Source organism: Homalodisca vitripennis, chromosome 2 (genome assembly GCF_021130785.1).
Source record: "Homalodisca vitripennis isolate AUS2020 chromosome 2, UT_GWSS_2.1, whole genome shotgun sequence".
Lineage (NCBI taxonomy): Eukaryota > Metazoa > Arthropoda > Insecta > Hemiptera > Cicadellidae > Homalodisca > Homalodisca vitripennis.
Window position 1 is genome coordinate 207,846,985 of NC_060208.1, and position 19,839 is coordinate 207,866,823.

Genomic DNA, 19,839 nt, shown 5'->3' on the forward strand with positions numbered 1-19,839 from the left:
AAATGTCAGGAAAATTATCGTTGTAGCGGAAATTGTAAGTACACTGAGATGTAGGAGGAAGGTGTAGTTTGTATTTAAACATTTCACAATTATTAGTTACTAAAGAGGTTTTCAATTAAATTTAAAAAAGTCATACTACAACCCTTATTCGACTTAAGTACGACTTATTATACGAGTAAAATCCTAACATAACTTGTTTTATATCATTTTTGGGATCTGAGTAAAACGGCACATTAGTTATATTGAGTTGTCTATATTAAAACTGTAAAATATCTTAATTTGAGTTAAAAAGCTATTATATTATAATTGTTCCGAGGACACCCCTCATTTTTCATTAGGAAAAGTAAAATTTGAGCCTTAACAATTAAAATATAATTTTCTAATTATAGGACAGTTGTGGAATGTTGTAACTTTTCAGTTGACAATAAATATAACATTTTGACTACATTTAATGAACAATAATTCTTTTTTGTTAAATTAACATCCCCAGCTGGATCCTATCGGAAGAGTTATGTTCGCTTCTAAAAAGCACTTTTCAGTGAGGACAAGAAAAAGTTGCGGTGTACTGTCGAGCTCAAAGCAGAATGTTGTAAAACAAGTTCAACAATATGGGGAAAATGGAAAGTCCGCAATAACCACGAAGCGCTTTGATACAGCCACTTTGTGAAACAATGGCGACCGGAAATAGGGATTATTGGCGGAAACAGTCCCGGCAACCCGGCGAACACACACGTGTATTGGTGCATAACGGGAAGGGATTCACTTTTACAGTGCAGGGCTCGAGATGGTGCACGGTGGCCACAAAAAGGTAATTATTAGGCTACTACTATTTTGGAACTGGATTTGTAATATTAATTGGTAATTGTGTACTTTAGGTTTTCATTAATCTGATGCATATCGACATGCTTGGCGCAGCGAAGTAAATAATTTTCAAATATCTTACTACTAAAAAGTAAAAAACTGTTTTTAACGAAATTCTTATTTTAATTATAAAACAGATTTTCAAATTTGTTTGCAGAGTATAAAGTCGCATAAAGGATAATAAATAATAAAAAAGGGCCCACTCCTGTTCCCTTCCTTTTTTGCCGCCATCTTGTTTTTGCCGTGACAATCGCCATTTGCTTTTGGCCTTTGGTCAGCCGTTGGTGGTTGGTCAGCGAACAGACCTATTGTGACCTGTATTCTGTAGTTCTGTTTAAATAATATGTGTGTGTGTGTGTGCGTGCGTGCGAGCGCGCGCGTGTGTGTGTTTAGTAAGTGCATGTTTTAGAGTTAGTGAAGTTGACACACAACATGTAGGTTTGAGATTCCTGACGCATGCGTCTCACAACGCTCTGGTATGGTTTGTTTATTTTAATCTAGTTTTTAATTATGTGTTAGGTTAGTTATTTACCTGAAGAAGAGATGAGACTGCACATCTCGAAACGTAGTGCTACTGAGTTTTTTGTATCACTGAACAACAAGTTTCCGGAAAAATTCGTGTTTCCTTCACAATCCTTTACAACGTCAAAAACAAACTTCAAACAAAGAACAGTATAAAGATGAAGAAGGTTGTTGTGAAAAAACTTATGAACATTTCAACGAAACTTTACCAAACATGGCTTCAAAGCCCGAAACCCCATTAAAATTGTTAAATAATTCACAATCACCTTTTTATGGACCTAGAGAAAAAGTAATGAATGTTTTTGAATGAAAATAACATTTCTTATAAGTTTTTATAAAAGCAATCAATTGTTTTGTATCTCAAACGGTTTTCAAGATATCGATTTCATGTAAACCTGGTGGAAAAAATGTATAAAACAAGTTTAAACTTAGTTAAAAAATTGATCTTAGTAGTAACTCGGCTACATGCATTGGAAAGCTTGAGTAAGCCATTTCGTTCTAATGCGGCGGCAGTTCAAAGCACAGAGTAATAAGGTATATACCTTATTACTCTGTGGTTCAAAGTTTCAACTTCGTTAGTTATGACCTTTTGCACTATTTCGTAAAATTAGTTAAATAAATACTACAAACCTGAAAGACTGGAAGTAGAAGAAATATCTGGATTACATTTTTATATACGGATTATTGATTTAATAAGTACGGTTCGATATAGTACAATCGATTTAATATGACGGTTCAAAAGAACAATCAGCCTTGTTGTATCGCTTTGATATAGTCCTGAAGAATGTCTATTAATTCTTCAAATGCCCCTGGCACACAAAGATGTGTTGAAGACTTTGATACTTCGATATGGATGTCAGTTTGGAAAACAATCTCAAAGTAACATCCACCATTTTGCAATCAGGCTTTGCATCTCTGAAAGTGCCTTATTCTAAAAGTGGCCTCTCAGGCATATCGCTTGTCAAGGATCAGCGGCTAGAGCGATTTTTACTTTTACTAAAAAATTAAAAATGTACGTACATCTGTCGGTTGTTCCGGGGTGTTGATTGAATTATTCTAGTTAAAATAAGTATCGTTAAAAATATGAGGGGATGACTTTTTTCAAGATTACATATTTTTTAACTTTATATACTTTAAAAAGGTCACTACAACTGCAACACTAAATAAAGAGACTGAACATTTAAAAGGCTTTAAGGTTTGCTAATGTTGATTTACCACTTATTTATTTATATAACGGTTGGTTTTGAGTTTGCCAAGCTAAGAAAATTACGATTCATATTTTTGACAATTTTGATCCAAATTCAAATATTTTTAACATTAATATCTATTGAATTGCAAAAGTCAGGGATAATCTTAATTTTTATAGGGCTAGATTCATATTTTTGACAATTTTGATCCAAATTCAAATTAATTTTGACTAAGTCACCACAGTTTTCTGCATGCAAACATACAAATATGTACGTCGCAAATATTTATTTATTTACCTCTAGACCCAGCTTCGAAGTCAGTCAGCCAAATGGATGGTCTCCCAGTCAAATGAAAAAAAACTCTCCGACGTTATAAAATGAATGTAACACTAAACAGCGTTTTAGACGCGTTGTTAACGCCTTGAACGTTGGTTCGGGCATTCTTGATTGAGCCTGGATTTATGTTGATACTCTCCCATACTGAACACCACCAAATCTAGTGTGGTTGACGGTCTTTTTCAGGGCGTATTTCTATATTGATTTATATAAATTCAGGTTGTGTGGTCATATAATTAAAATTGACTTGCGGATGCTGATTTATTAAGATGCACAAAAAAATTTGCCCCGTATCGATTAGCACGTTCTCGACTATTCGCAATTAGAGACTCGGTATTTTTTTCTTTGCTTAAGCCTCATTGCTTATTTAAATAACTCTTATTTTTCAGAGTAAATGTATAAAAGTTTTGTTTCTTCTAATCTATATATATATATATATATATATATATATATATATATATATATATATATATAAATGAATGTTTTGTGTGTTTGTCCTTTATGGAATCGTAAACTATTTTGAGTTTGCCAAGCTAAGAAAATTACGATTCATATTTTTGACCATTTTGATTCAAATTCAAATATTTTTAACATTATTATCTATTGCATTGCAAAAGTGTGGGATACTGTTAATTTTGACTAAGTCACCACAGTTTTCTGCATGCAAACATACAAATATGTACGTCGCCAGTATTTATTTATTTATCTCCAGACCAAGCTTCGAAGTCAGTCTGCCAAATGGGTCATCTTCCAGTCAAATGCCAAAAACTCGCCGACGTTATAAAATGAATGTAGCACTAAACAGCGGTTTAGATGAGTTGTTACCACCTTGAACGTTGGTTCTGGCATTCTTGATTGAGCCTGCACATCTGTTGATACTCTCCCATACTGAACACCACCAAATCTAGTGTGGTTGACGATCTTTTTCAGGGGATATTTCTATATTGATTTAAAGAAATTCAGGTTGTGTGGTCATATAATTAAAATTGGCTTGCGGATGCTGATTTATAAAGATGCACAAAACAACTTGCCCCGTATCGATTAGGCACGTTCTCGACTATTCGCAATTAGAGACTCGGTATTTTTTTCTTTGCTTAAGCCTCATTGCTTATTGAAATAACTCTTATTTTTCAGAGTAAATGTATAAAAGTTTTGTTTCTTCTAATCTCTCTCTCTCTCTCTCTCTCTATATATATATATATATATATATATATATATAAATGAATGTTTGTGCGTTTGTCCTTTATGGAATCGTAAACTATTTAACCGACCATTATGAAAATCTGTATGTATATGTATTTTTCCACAGAGAAGGTTTATATACTATGCCCATTGATGTAATTCGCCACCAGGCAGTGCTGCAAATTATACAAGTCTTCAAAGCGCCTGCAAACTAAAAACTGCAACTACGAGACAGTTATGTATATTAAATAACCAAAATTGAAGTTATGATGTATATTTGTCTTGAAGATAAAGGTCTGATTGAACTTAAAGTTTGAGTGTTAGACCACTTTATAATAAATTACATATAAGTGTATGATGGCTATAAACATACACAGATTTTCTTGATCGTGGCAACAAGGCAAACTCGACATCGGCACTGGAAATATAATTCACTTGAACCGGAAGTGCACATACACGGGCAAAGCTTACGAAAAGCGTGCGAAGCCGCGGGATACAGCTATTTTAATATAAATTATCAATCGTGCATAACACTAACTTATTGGTTTTGTTATGTGCATAAACCCATCCTGAATCAATTCTTTGTCTGAAGAATCAACGTTGTAGAATTAATGTTTTCAATTCTAAAAGTGATACTTAGTGTATGTAATAAAGAAACAAATAATATTTGTATAACACTTTTCAAGTTTATCTATATAGTATTTGTTATGTTCAATATAGAGAGAAGCCATCACAATTATGTAAGGTAGGGGTACGCCACACCACAGGCTGCAGTCATACAGTCATGCAGTCATACAGTCATACAGTCATACAGTCATGCAGACAAGAATTGTTTACATACCCCGGCCTACAAAGGAGAAATTATGTCAGCTTAATGAGAAACGATAAGCTTCAATGACAGCCAAATTTCATGGTTGGACATGCACCATCACACAATTCATTTTTGTCTATGTAGAAATGAAGTTTCATGCAAAATGTAAATCCTACAGGTAAAATCTTTCTCTAGATATCTTGCAACATGATACATTCACATTTTTCAATGTTAGGTTTTCTAGCAGTGTTTAAATAATAAAAATTCAGGTGAGCTAGGGAGGGTATTACAACACAAGTGTACACTGAAATTAAATTTTATTACCGACTTGTAAGATTGACTTCCTTTTTTTCTTTTTACTCCCTTTTTTCATAAGACCATTGTATAAATATTCGATAACGCTCAGCCATTAATCCCATGGAGTGACACGCACTATCATCGAACACAGTGTTGGTTATTTAGAAATGATGCTTAATGCATAATTTAAAGTCTAAAGGTCGACAGACAGTAATGAGAATTTTCCAGCCTCTCAAGTGATATGCGTTGCTAAAGCTCAGCCAATTATCCATTCCTATTACTTTAGGAAGCGATTTTTCAACTCATCTTACGCCTTGGTAATGTTAAAAACCTTTTGAGCCCCGAATGAATTTACACCCTCTCTTTTGTCTACTGTATCGACATTTGGGGCAACGACCGTGAACTTTGTGCGACCGAGATAAGACCTCCTCTGTGTTCGACAGGGGGTGGTGGGGGCGGCGGTCGGGTCGGAGAGTATTGAAGCAGCAAACCGAGTCCGAAGCAATCGGCTCAAGGCTATGCACGGTCTACATTCGTTTTCATTAGGCTTCGTTACCCTGACAATCGTGCTGGTCTTGAAATGAACAAATTTCCGGAGACTTGTAGGGGTTCCCCCGCACCCCCCGCCCCCCGCAAACAGCAGTGCCTCAGTACCCCGCTGTCAGCTCAATTAACTGTGTTATTCTGGCCTCCGTAAACTAATCAAGTTGATCAATCATCGCCTACTTTGGTCGGCTTTCATGGATTCGGTTGATTCGGTCCCGAAGTTGACGGAAAGGCCACCCGTCTTGAGTATCGGTTTTAATTACACCTCTGGAAATTGTCGGATAATCCAAACCCTGGACTCAATAAATTCACTGAAAACAATTGTTGATGATTGTGGTCAATTTTATGTTGTGATAAAACATACTCTAGTCTTTATTTGAATATTCTATTCAAAAAACCTATAGGGACAAAAACACTCTCCGTGTATGTCTGACTGAGGTACGTAAATTCTGATTGTTGGGGGGGGGGGGGTGTAGGCGAGATTTAATTATGGCAATCTGCAGTAGAGTCCCGAATAGCGAAAACAGGCCGAATAAAGTTCATTTGGTTGGTGTTGTCCCTACCACAAGCATCTTAATATTTAATTTTCACATAAGAGCATGGCGTATTAAAGTGTGATGGGACGATAATTAAAAGAATCATATTAATTTCCTTTTTTTAAAGTACGAGTATTCACCATTTGAACTATCTTTTTCTTCGTAATTGACAATACTGTCGCTCTAAATGGTCTAAAATGTCTTAATCTTTAATTTTCGAATAAAATCTTTGTGTGATGTAAGGATTTAAGCCAAATATTTATATATAAGGGAACGAAGAATAAGCAAACCAAATTCAGTGTTAACAAAAATTACTTAACGTATCGAACTAATATTTCGATTGGTATGTGACAATAATGTCGTTTCTTGACACAAGTATTTAAAATGTATTTGTCTTAAATGTTACATTTAAATCATTACCTACGTTTCACGAGTTAGAGATGCGTTGTTATTGTAATTATAAAGTGGCGACTCTGTAACAGAACCGATCAGTACACTCAGCCTGTTACGGGAAGAAAAGCGTACGCCTAGTGTAAACTACAAAGTATTTGAAGTAAGATGAGTCCGTACTGCCAAAACTTCTACACCAGGAATTATCAACGGACCGCCGATCTTTTTGACGTGATCAAAGTCATAATTCAACACTTAATTTTCTTTTCATCGGAATGAAGATAAAGCTCGTTTTCAGAGCTCGGAAATGCAGGAAAAACTTCGAGGTGGAACTAATTAAAAAGACTGTAAGCGCGATCCCTCCCCTTGACTTAGTGGCCCCCCTACCCCTCGCCCTACCAACCCCCCCCCCCCCAACGTCCGACACTTTGTAAGGACGACTTCGTCCACCTTACAAACAGCTGTCGCCCGGCAACCGTTCTTTGGCTTTATCGGAGGTCTATCTCTCAATGCAAAGTCGGAGAGCCGTTTGATGCAGACATGATACACATCCTCCCCCCTCCCCGTACACCCCTCACACCCCCCATCGTGGTCTTCACCGAGCACAGTGTAATTTACAAAAATATAGCTCAATATAAGCAATATAAATGCTATAAAGGTCAAGTTTACAACCGGTAAAATGTTACGGAGAATTCTAGTCAACTGTATAGCACTATTGCCACAAGTCGGCCACTGGTATTGTGCTTCGTATCATCAACGTGTATAATAGAACCTCGAATGTTTAACTGAATGTTTACATTTACACCGCATATGCCGGGTGTCCCACTAAGAGGTTTAAACGTTTGATTTTATATTACTTGCCCATTTATGCATCGAACATTTCCAAACTCTACACAATTCATCAAATAGGGTTTAAAAATATTCTGTGAAAATTTCAGCTCTCTAGCAACTGTTGAAACAAAATGGTGACATATTATACCACCCAACACCAACGTTAAACCTTTAATCAAACGTTTAAACCTCTTCGTGGGATATCCGGTATATAACAATGCATCTACATAGTAAGTATAAATAGTTCATTCTTCACTCGTTATGTCATCAACGCCTACAATAGATGTTCATTCCACGATTGTTTTACCCTACCATTCACTGAAATTGGTTGGCCACGAGCTTGAAGTGGCCAAAATGATGACAGCCATAAACCATCTCTCCCAACATTCAACCATATGTGGACGTCAGAAATTAATTATTTATGCATACGTTACAAATACAACCACGGTTTAAAAAGGCACCATAAGTTTTCTTTTTTTTTAACAGTTATCCTCTACTGAATTGTAGATTTAAAAGGAAAATCATACAGAAATGAAAAACTGAGTAAAGATTTAGTCTTTAAGCCTTTAGTCCGCGTGGTTTGGAAGTTATTTATTTCATCTAGTTCGAAATAGAATCCATGACCCTGGGGATTATAGAAAATTGTATCTTCCTTTCGGATTTGAAGGATGTGTCATTTTAGTTTACTTACAGAAGTGGTTAGTTTTTATCTGTTTTTCTCTACAAATCACTATAAAAATAAAAATCGTTGTTACAATTGTCTATGATTTATACAGAGAAGTGGAAGACGCAATTATGTATTAACACCTAATGAATTTATCCAGAAATAAATAATAAACCACGCGGAATGGTAGTCATTGTTATCGTTATGATAAGTCAGTTGAACAGTAACCCATATGTTGACAAATGTTCCCTGAGAGACATACAAGACCACACCCCTGTCGTTGTCCCATGTCGTTGTAATATGTTTGCATACTCATCATCTCAATCATCGTTATCTCTTCAGTCCATCTCCCTTATCATACCCGCACTTTCAACTTAATGATCACCTTGATCGACTTTTTTCTAATGTTTAAACTGAGGTGGTTCGAATACAACTGTATGTCTTTCTGTATGTATGGGGAATTCCTTAGTAGATGCAGGAGAAATCCACGGGGGTGCCCCTTCCGAAACTGCCGGAAAAAAAATGAGGGTTGATTCCTTTATTTACATGCCCTAAAACATTTTATCTGTATTTCTGATTATTTTGAACAAGACTTAAAAAGTGACACCAACCTACCCAACTCTTACTACGAGCTCCGTAACAAAGACAAATTTACCTTCACGGCAAAGAACAACATTTTTAGTGGATCTGTTCTTGTATGCCTAAGACATTTAACTAATACAATAAACCCATCCTACTGTAACTTCCAAGTTAAAAGTTGAAGTCTGAAAGCGGATAATGGAATCGAACTGAAAATCATCTGCAAGGGTTTAATTTTATCATCATAACACACAAATCAAACAACAACACTAATTTAAATGTTACGCATTTTCTGTTTTAATAATCTATCTATCTATCTTTGCTTATTTAAGAGTACAGTAATATATTTACAATTTATCCTCTCGATTTTTACACAACGAAGAAACCCGCTTTAAATAGTTTTTGCATGTTCAAGCGTCGATCAGTTTGTAATCATTTTAAAAGAGTCATAACTTACAGTAGATTCATTAGCCCATATATCCTAATAATACTATAAATGCGAAAGTACCTATGTTTGTTTTGCGCTCACGCGTACACTATACAACCGTTTGTACTCAAATTGTACATGTTATTAACACTGCAAGTGAATGCTAATCTTAAAACGTATCGGAGGCCTGGCATGAAAATGATCTGTTGACTATACAAAGATAAGATAACCGAATCAACCACAACAAGGGAGATTGCTCCTTGGATGGGTGACAACTGAACGATCTTGTATACTTTGCAATACATATATGCTTTGACAAAGGTAATTTTTAAGAGAATTTTTCGATTTACAAGTGATTTACTTCGAATTTATGCTGTATGCTCTTCATATTCAGGTTCATGCCAAACTTTGTTATTAGATAATCTTATATAAATTATTTTACAAATACAATTTGTAAAATATATTATACAAAAAACATATATATATTATACAAATTATATATGTATACATACAAATATAATTTGTGATCGTTAGCAATATTCTATGTATACTATACCCTCCACAAGTATTTCTCACAAATTACTAAGTTTTTGAGTCGTTGAATGTTCCCTTTATAAAAGAATCTTTTTGATGTTAAATAATTAAAGATAATATTTTATTTGCAAAGAAGTAAAATTCAGGTACGAAAATTCGTATGGATGAGGCAACCCCTAGCAAAGATCACACTGAAGTTATCTTAAATAGGTATGAATTCAACATCAAAACACGTTTTCCAAACCTACAAAAAATTGCAACTGTGTTTCCTGCATCTTCTAGCCTAGAGTTATTCCATGCTACTAGGTGTCGAAGATATTCACTTCTCTACCTTATTTCAACTTATTTTATTTTCAAAACTGAATGTTAATGTGAATAAACGAACAACAGCTAGCCAGAATTTAGCCTGAGATTTGGAGAGAGGTGTCTCTGACTATATAAGAAGAAACCTTTGCCCCATCTTCGAGTGATGCACGTCAATCGACTTGAGCCGCACGTTCCAAAGATGTCACGTCCACATCACGTCCCAGGGGGTCCAAAATTGGCCGTCAACTATTACAACAGTCTAAATCACCTTTTTCCTGCATCAAGTCAACGTATTAAAACGTACAAAAGTCGTTGGGGTTCCATAATTCAATCTTTTTATATTATCAGTTCTTCTGATTACTGGTATATTAATCAATAATATTAATAATAAAATAATCTTTAATAGTGACAAGCGTATGTAGAGTCCTAACACTCATTTTAGGTACAATTGACTTAATGTTAAAATTTAGTTTTTATACTGAACAACTCTTTTCTCTTCTTTGTATAATCCCAAACAAACCTTTTGATTCGTCCTTGTTTTTATAAAGCTATATAAGGAAGTAACAAAATTGTATTCTATTAATAGTTTTTTTAATAAAAAAGTTAACATTGCATTGAGTTCAACACAGGCATTACACCGTATTCATGTTACAAGGTCAGAACCAATTTTAGTAATGACTCTACATTAATTAGGTTATTGGTGATGAAATTGCATCCCCGTGAACAATGACGAGTTCACATTTATTTGGTTTATTTTAATTCATTTGTAGCATATGATATGTTATTTAGTTATTTCTGTGCCCTCTTCAAACTTTAAATGGTTGCACTTTGCTCACCACAAATTTAAGCAGGAATACACAATAAAAGTCGATGTAAATATAAGAGATATCTATGATCACTTCAAAAGAAGAGATTTAAATTGTTCGAACACAAAATACATATAATTAACGTATGTGGTTAACCTCTTAGATTCAAACTGTGTGTTTAATATATAGCAAATAAATATGTATCCATGTAAAGAAAATCCACTATTAGTAGTAATATTTTCAGTTGTCACTATGTTAAAATAGTCATTTGTAATTATCATGGGTATATCCTTGTCAAATCGGTTTAATGGAATAAAGTAAAAAAAAACTAACAATTAAATCTGTCTATACTTTAAGCAAAATCGTCATATCCTTATAATTAATTCAAATTACAGCTATAAATAATGCTTTTTATTATTTGTATCATGGGTTTTCGTTCATGTAGGACAAAAAGCCGAGAAGTCCTCTCACTGCACAAAACTGTGAAAGGACTTCTACGTGGCTTCCGGAGAGACATACTATTCTGAATAGATTATGCTGGAAGATTGGGAACGCCTTCTACCGAAATTCCACGGTACAGCCACGACGAAGTGAGACGGTAGGCATATATGGGTCATGACAACTTGGAAGAAGAGGAGGCTTTTTCTGTTTCAGACCCTACCAATCAAAGCAGAAAGAGACGGTACAGTCTTTGTAAGGCTTGTAAAAGCACCCTCCGCAGTCAGATTGATCGATCAATCAAGTTCTTCCTTGATCCCAACATGTGCGGTTAGTGATGTGCCGCTTCAGTGGTTCACACAGATGTAAATACGAGGGCTATCCAGAAAATAGATTACGTTTAGCTCTGTAGCCACGAGGGGCAGGACTATCGTAGCCATTTTGATGTCAGGGCGTTTCTCCGTTCAGTGGCTATCCAGCAGTGCTAGTGAAAGGTTATTGTTGCCGTCGTATATCATCAGGTTTTGCTATACCTTGCACAAACAGCTCCATTGCCAAATGTTTTAGTTTTTACTGTCCTAGGGTATTTTAAAGCCTGATATAACGATGGTAAATGCCCGAACGTATTATCACTTTTTTACCTTGTCTCAAAGGGTTTTTGGCACCTGAAGAAGAGGTGAATCAAAAATTATTTTCTATTTTTACAACATATAACCATGGTAAATTTTTAATAAATAACCTGATTTATCTTTTCATATTGTTCTGCTACAAGGTTTAAGTGTATCTTAACATCATTTTTACGGAGAACACTGTTATTCAATGATGACTATTTATACAAGACCCACATGCCTGCTGTTACTCTTACTTACGTTTTAGTTTATTTAGCAATGACCTACGTAGTGGTCGAGATGTTCGATGTAAACTCATAAAAATTCGTGATCTATGTCGACATATTTCCGCGGCATGTGTCCTCAACGAGAAGACGATTGCGATTCAAGCCCTTAAGGTGGCGCACTAGATTTTTGTTTGTGAAAATAAAGATAAAGTAGTGGGGTTTTTTAAGATTTCAAGAGGAATCATTGGCATATAAATTTTGAATTCTTAGCCTCATAGTAGTAGTAAATAGTAAAACTGGGCCCCAACATTTTACATGAGTTTTACAAAATGTATATAAGTTGTAGCTTCAGGGAGTTACTAATCGTAGTATTGATTAATGACTTAAGGAAATTATTATTTTAAATTGTATATAATTTAAGAACATGATTTTTTTATTAATAATATGTTTCTTAGAGAAACTGAATATTTTCATAAAAAAATATGTCATCATAAAACATCATTATGTAAAAACTTTAAAAGTATCATATCTCTATTTTCAATGGATTTATGTATGTCTGATTACAAGATGTTCTGGATTGTTTTTAAATTCCCACCTATCCCCATAGAATTAAAACAAGTTTTATTATTTGTCCCTCCTTCTGGAATATTTTCCTAAAGGGTTCTTTATAAAGTTTTCTTTAATTATACCAACCGAAAAACAGTCGCACCACCTTAAATGAGCTGTGATAGTACAGACATTTTCTTTAACTTTTCACTCCACTGCTAATTATTTTTAGTGTGAAAGGTTTTATAAGTTTATTTTCTTAACCAAATTTTAAATTTAATTTTATTCAGTGGTTTATTACATGTCAGTTTCTATAGATCGTATCCTGTCATTGTAGGACAATAAAGTAACGTTGAGCGTGGCTGCTGCTTGGACGGGTGACCGCTAAGCGATCCTGTCCTTGCAAGCAGTCCGCCTGCCCAGCCATTGGTGGTGGTTTGGAAGACACCTTTAAGCCGTTGGTCTCCAGATTAAGTGTTAGAGTGGGCCTCTCAGCCCTAAATTCACCTGGTAAAAAATACATCTTTACTTTGCTTTACTTTACTTAGCTTTAAAGTATCTTATTTATTCTTGTGATGTAATATGAATGACTCCTTATACGATTTTGTACCGTTTAGGAGTTCTTCTATTATAAAGTATCTTTTTTTCAGATAAGATTAATAATAATCAGTAGTAAATAAATAAATAAATAAGTAGCCTATTTCTACCATGAGTATGCGAAATACTTTTTCTGGTAAAAAATGATTGTAGTTTCAACCGAACAGTTACATTCGAAGTAAACGTAGAGGAGTCCACAATGACATGTAAACGTTACTTTTGTGAGTGTTTTTTGTATTTAAATATATTGTAAAAATGATATTTTAGTACTTCTTAAAACAACTTAAAAGCTATGCCATTATATACTTTCCTTGCAGATTTATTTTTTCCTTGTAAAGAAATACGTGATGTTTAAAAAGTATAGAAGGATAGTGATTTAGTGAAACAATTTAAAGGGATTTATTAAATCTACTAAATTAATAAAATATCAGGATTTGATTCTAAAAAATATCCCATCTGATAGTGATTACGTGCTGTTTTATAAATGGACAAAGTGGTGGGTTATTTGTATAAAATGTATAAAGCCTTTCCATGAATGGCGAGCATGCCTCTATGTATTGCAGGGAGATTAGTTTGACTATGCAACGACAGAGGTGGTTGTTGAATAATTTGTGGAAATGTGATACAAGCAAAACAATTGCTACCATATTTGTTAGGATGAAGTATTCACTGCTCTTTTACAACCATTCAGGGTTGTTTCAAAACTCTCTCTACAAATTTTAATATATTGTTTTATGAACAAAGAGGAGCCAAACAAAACGGTCTATCCATTTTCGTTTAATTCCCTGTCATAGAAATATTTGAGTGATATATTTCCAGGTTAAAAACGATGTGTTATCTTAGTAAATGCGAGATTTTAATAAACATATTAATAGTATAATACAATTTACTATTTATTGACTTATTTAAATTATTCGAACAGAGACATGACGTATAACATATTATTTCTTAAAATACTATTGACGCAAGTACAACAATTAAAATTATACGCGACTACGAACATTCTGATTGTCAAGTGAATTATTTATGTAGTTAGGCAAAGAATTAAATATTTTTGGTCCCAAATGTCCTAAAATTGTTTTGAAATAGCTTACAATCCAGATTTAAAAACTATGCAACATTTTTATTTCTTGTGCTTAGATTTTCATTACTGAAAACTTAAATGTAGATGAAGAGAGGTCAAAGTGAAGATTCCATTTTGACGTAATTATTTTATTCCAATCATGTTATCAATCTACGTCATTAAAAATATATAATCGATACAGGTAACAATAATCTTGTTAAGCTTGTTACAGGATACTTTAAATTGCCTTTTATTTACCTTAGTTTTGACTCGAACTTTCCTCCTCCCTAGAGCATTGTTGAACTTGTGTAGCTTATCTTCGCTAATTGAGTAAATTTTAGAGTACAGTCATTACTTCGATACGTTTTTTACAGAGATACGCTATCAAACCTTCGTTCGTGATGACATGATTGAAATTGCGACTCTACTATCATTATTGTTTGGTCACAATTGTTTGATAAAATTGAGAAGGATAACTGTTTACTAAATGTACTAGTACTCTTTCATCCAATGGAACTTAACTCAGCTCAAATGCAAAAGTCAATCTAGGATGAAAACCTCCATTACGTTCATATAATTCTATATAAATAATTTATGTACATTAAAGTTGTCATAAAGTGCTTTGATGCAAAAGCAGTTGCATACTCAGTGGTATCGAGTTGACCATGCCAGACAAAAAAGAGAAGTAAGGTGTTCTTCAAAAATACGTAATGCACCTCTCCCATCTGAACGTAATCTAAGAGAAAGGCGTCCAGTCTAGGAATCGAAAGCCAAATGGCAATGCTTATGCACAAAGCCAGTTTTACCTGAAATCGAAAGAAGAATTTTTCGTAAGAACGAAATTGATCGTCAGCCACACGAATTTTGGTGGGGGTCGAATTGCGAGAGTGTCCTAAGGGTTACAAATATAAAAGGTCAATTTTATTTCCTAGTATATTTTTACTAGCTTGGCAGACTTATAATCAGCGCCAGACAACTACATAAATAGATCATAAAGTCACCACTTTAAGAGTCGGTATAAGCTTATGGTGATTTAAAATGTATTTACACTTATAACAGTTGGTTATAAGTGTAACAAAAATATGATACAAGACAAAAATATAGATTCATGTTTTAACCCTTTTGGTTTCTCTCTCATTCCAACATCCACCAAAACTATCGCGGCTGACGATCAATTAGTTTTTACGAGGAAATTCTCTAAGGATTTCAAGAAAAAGTGTATTGTTTGGTTTTACAATACAAATTGACTCTTTGCTCCTATACTATTCTTTTATAAGTAGAATTCCTTACAATATTAAATCAGGAGATAGTAATGTAAGTTCTTTTCATGTCTTTCCTGTACCTTTAGCAAACTAGTTGTAAACGAATGTACATGTGTATTAATAAAAACCTTTGTTTGAATGATCATGAAAGAAGTTTAAGCTTAACTGGAATATTTAAATAGAAAGACAGATATGTGAATATTTAAAAGCGTGTAAAAATTTCCTAAAGTAACCTACACTTATTGAGGAAGATGTGTTTCCTTATAGACATAGCTGTTAATCACATATTCGTAACTGTTTTCATGACTGACACTTGCTTAATATTATATTTTAAAACAGGATATCGTCCAAAAACTAATGTACTATCATGTGCAAAAAACATAATGTTGTCTTAGGAAAAGCAGTAGGAACAGGCTATACCTAAAAATATTAACGTTCTTAAAAGATTCTAGGTGTCTATGGAATGCCGCAGGGTTCCACGCTTGGAACTCTTCTCTTACTTATTTATAAATGCAAATCTAGTACGTATCGGTCTTAATTTCTCAGTTAAGATAAACTCTTTACAGCAATTCAGATATCCGGTTGACATTACCGTACAGTACAGATAACCAATATTAAGAATATGCAAGTGGTGCCAACTTAATACATGGCGGTACAAAAATTAAATTATCATTATTTTCAACATATATTAGAGGAAAAAAGTATTTATCTCTTTACGAGACCCTTATGTATGAAATTTTAGGCGATCTTGGATTCTCTTCGGCAATCCACTCTCCTCTCGTAATTAAAAAAAATCAATTATCTTATTTTCCCGAAAAATACGTAAATCTTTTATATTAGATTTTGGCCGTTTTGAGTGTTTTTTTGTCTAACATTTAATTAAAAAAAAATCAGTACTGAATGTTTGGGAAACTCCCGCTAGAAGATGGGCTGCTGTCTCTTCTGTGCTTTATAACGATAGGTATACTGCCTTTTAGATTAGACCAACATTTCCGATGGTGTGAATCAACTCTGGCTTGACAACCACCACAACAAAAACAAAAACTCACGAGTCCATTCCACATGTTCCTCTAAGTACACGGAGTGAATTTTATGTTTTGCGATGAAAATGTATGATTTACTTTCCAAAATATTCTTAATGGTATTAGACTTCATTGCTCAACAGTGGATATACATTTAATTTTTAATAATCTCTTTTTTAAATCTTCATTGAATGCATAAAATGCCTGGTTGTATTCACAAATCCTTAGATTGGAACCTGGATTAGTAATCTATCGTGTAGATTCACTCTATTACTGAGTCTATCGTATTCTTAGAAGCCTTATGACATACAGAGGCCAACTAACAAAGAAGATTATTATGTTGTACTTTGTAATCAATTAAACCAACTATGCCTCCTTCACTTATTCTAAATATTTCTTAATATCTATTCTCAAGCTGTTTTTGAAGAAACTGAATTTTCCGGACATTTGCTATCGTTCAGTAATACAAAATGTGTTACTTTTTTGTATCACTGAACGATGAAAGATTTTCGGAAAAAGTCCTGTTTCCTTCACAATTCTTCCATTATCAAAAACAAATTTCAAATACAGATTTGTTTGGTGTATAGTATTCATTATTTTATTCCCTCAGTTTTATGAAGAAGAGAACACCATAAATTAATCTTTGCATTATAGTTATTGGATAAACTAGTTTTTTGTGAATGTATAATAGCCCGGCACGGGGAAAGAAATTGTTTCTTATAAATTTCAAAAACAAACTTCAAATACAGATATTTTTGGTGTATAGTATTCAATATTTTATTCCCTCAGTTTTATGAAGAAGAGAACACCATAAATGAATCTTTGCATTATAGTTATTGGATAAACCCTAGTTTTTTTTGTGAATGTATAATAGCCGGCACGGGGAAAGAAATTGTTTCTTATAAATTTCAAAAACAAACTTCAAATACAGGTATTTTTGGTGTATAGTATTCAATTATTTTATTCCCTCAGTTTTATGAAGAAGAGAACACCATAAATGAATCTTTGCATTATAGTTATTGGATAAACTAGTTTTTTTGTGAATGTATAATAGCCGCACGGGGAAAAGAAATAGTTTCTTATAAATTTCAAAAACAAACTTCAAATACAGGTATTTTTGGTGTATAGTATTCAATATTTTATTCCCTCAGTTTTATTATGAATCTTTGGTGTAAATGAATGTATAATCAATATATTATTCAAAAACCCTCAGATATTTATAGTATTCAATTTTATGAAGAAGAGAATGCCAAGAATGAATCTTTGCATTATAGTTATTGGATAAACCCGTTTTTTGTGAATGTATAATAGAGCCCGCACGGGGAAATAAATTGTTTCTTATAAATTTCAAAAACAAACTTCAAATACAGATATTTTTGGTGTATAGTATTCAATATTTTATTCCCTCAGTTTTATGAAGAAGAGAACGCCAAGAATGAATCTTTGTATTATAGTTATTGGATAAACCCGTTTTTTGTGAATGTATAATAGCTGGCACGGGGAAATAAATTGTCCCTGATAAACAAAAAGCTTCGAATAAAGATTTTTTTAGACGTAGAGAAATTAAAATGTTATTATCTCAGTTTTATATAGAAGAGAAAACCATGAATCGTTCTTTGCATTATAGTTACTGGATAACCTAGTTTTTGTGAATGTGTAATAGCTGGCACGGGGAAATATTTCGTTTCTGATAAATTTCAAAAACAAACTTAGATTTTTGAGATGTAGAGTTTTCAAAATGTTATTCCCTCAATTTTATGAAGAAGTAAACACCATGAATGAATCTTTGCATTATAGGTATTGGATAAACCAGTTTTTTTAATGGATAATAGCTGGCATGGGGAAATAAATTGTTCCTGATAAATTTCTCCACTGGCCATGGACTGAGTCCACTTGTCTACACGCTTATTGTTCAATGTCACTTATAGGTTAATTTTAGTCAAATTTGTAACAATTATAATAATATGACGAGAGTTTATGGCATTTTTGATAATGTTTTGACAAAATATGATTAAAGAGAAACTACCGCTTTCAGATTTCCTAAGGGGTGAACTTCATCACCTTTATAGCAAAGTTAATACGAACCACCAAACACGCTATTAACACAAGTTAAATCACCGTCAGCAAACCACAAGAGTGTCGTATATTTGGCTGAAAATGTTAACTTTCATTGTCTTTACCCAGTTGGGTAACGATAACATAACTAAAATTCAAGTGTATTATGGTTTTAATTGTGTAAAGCTACACAAAATATCGGAGAAAAATTATAGTTAACCCTTTCGTAAACCTCCCATTGTGCCCCCCCCATCAAAACTAACAAGAATACCGATAGATTTTAATTCGTTACTATATCTGCTAATAATAAACCATCTTATAAATCGTGTCAACCCACAATATTATTACATTTGAACCTGTGGTTGCGGCCAAACAACGGGTTTGCTTAGTCTGTATATTCATTCATTAACAGCACAAATAAGATCGGAGTATTTATATCTAAAGGATGACAAGCCCACGCCCAGAACCACGCCCAATCCATGGATGACAGGTGTGTGTATCTGTGTTTACACCGACCTCACTGTCGCTAATGTATTCTCGGTCAACCACAAGGGTCTCACTTAGCACTTGTTTTGTTCCTAGGCAAACTAAATGGTAGACTTTTTTGTAATTTGATTTTGTATACCTATATCGTTTTTTTTTTCCAGCATGCAAGTAAAGGAAGGGAATAACTTACCTGTCTTACGCATGCAGGGCAGAATGGAAAGATATCTTTGTCCCCGTAGTCCCTGTAGCTTTGGATTATGCCCCCTGAAAGCAACATGGCCACGATTTTTGGTAATTCGACGTTTTATCCAAACTAAACAAATTTGTAACCTATGACAAGTTTCTACGTCAAGTGTTCACAACAAGAAACTATGGTGCCTGAAGCCCTTAAGTTGTGCACTAGATTCTTGTTGGGAATTTGCCTTTAAAGGAGGAAATTTAGGTAATATTTCAATCAGGTTCCAATAAGTTACGTAAGTTTTATATTTACGTGAGTTGTAATTTCAAAGAATAACAAGTAGTAGTATTCATTTATGAATTAAGGAAATTATTATTTAATTAAACGTAATCTAAAAACACAATTTTTTATTAATAATTAATTCTTCTTATTGAAATTAAATATTTTTATAGATAAAAACAAGTCACCACAAAACATCACTCAAACCAGTAACCTTTTATTTACGTGCTTTAAAAAATTCATATACCTGAAAAGGTATATGA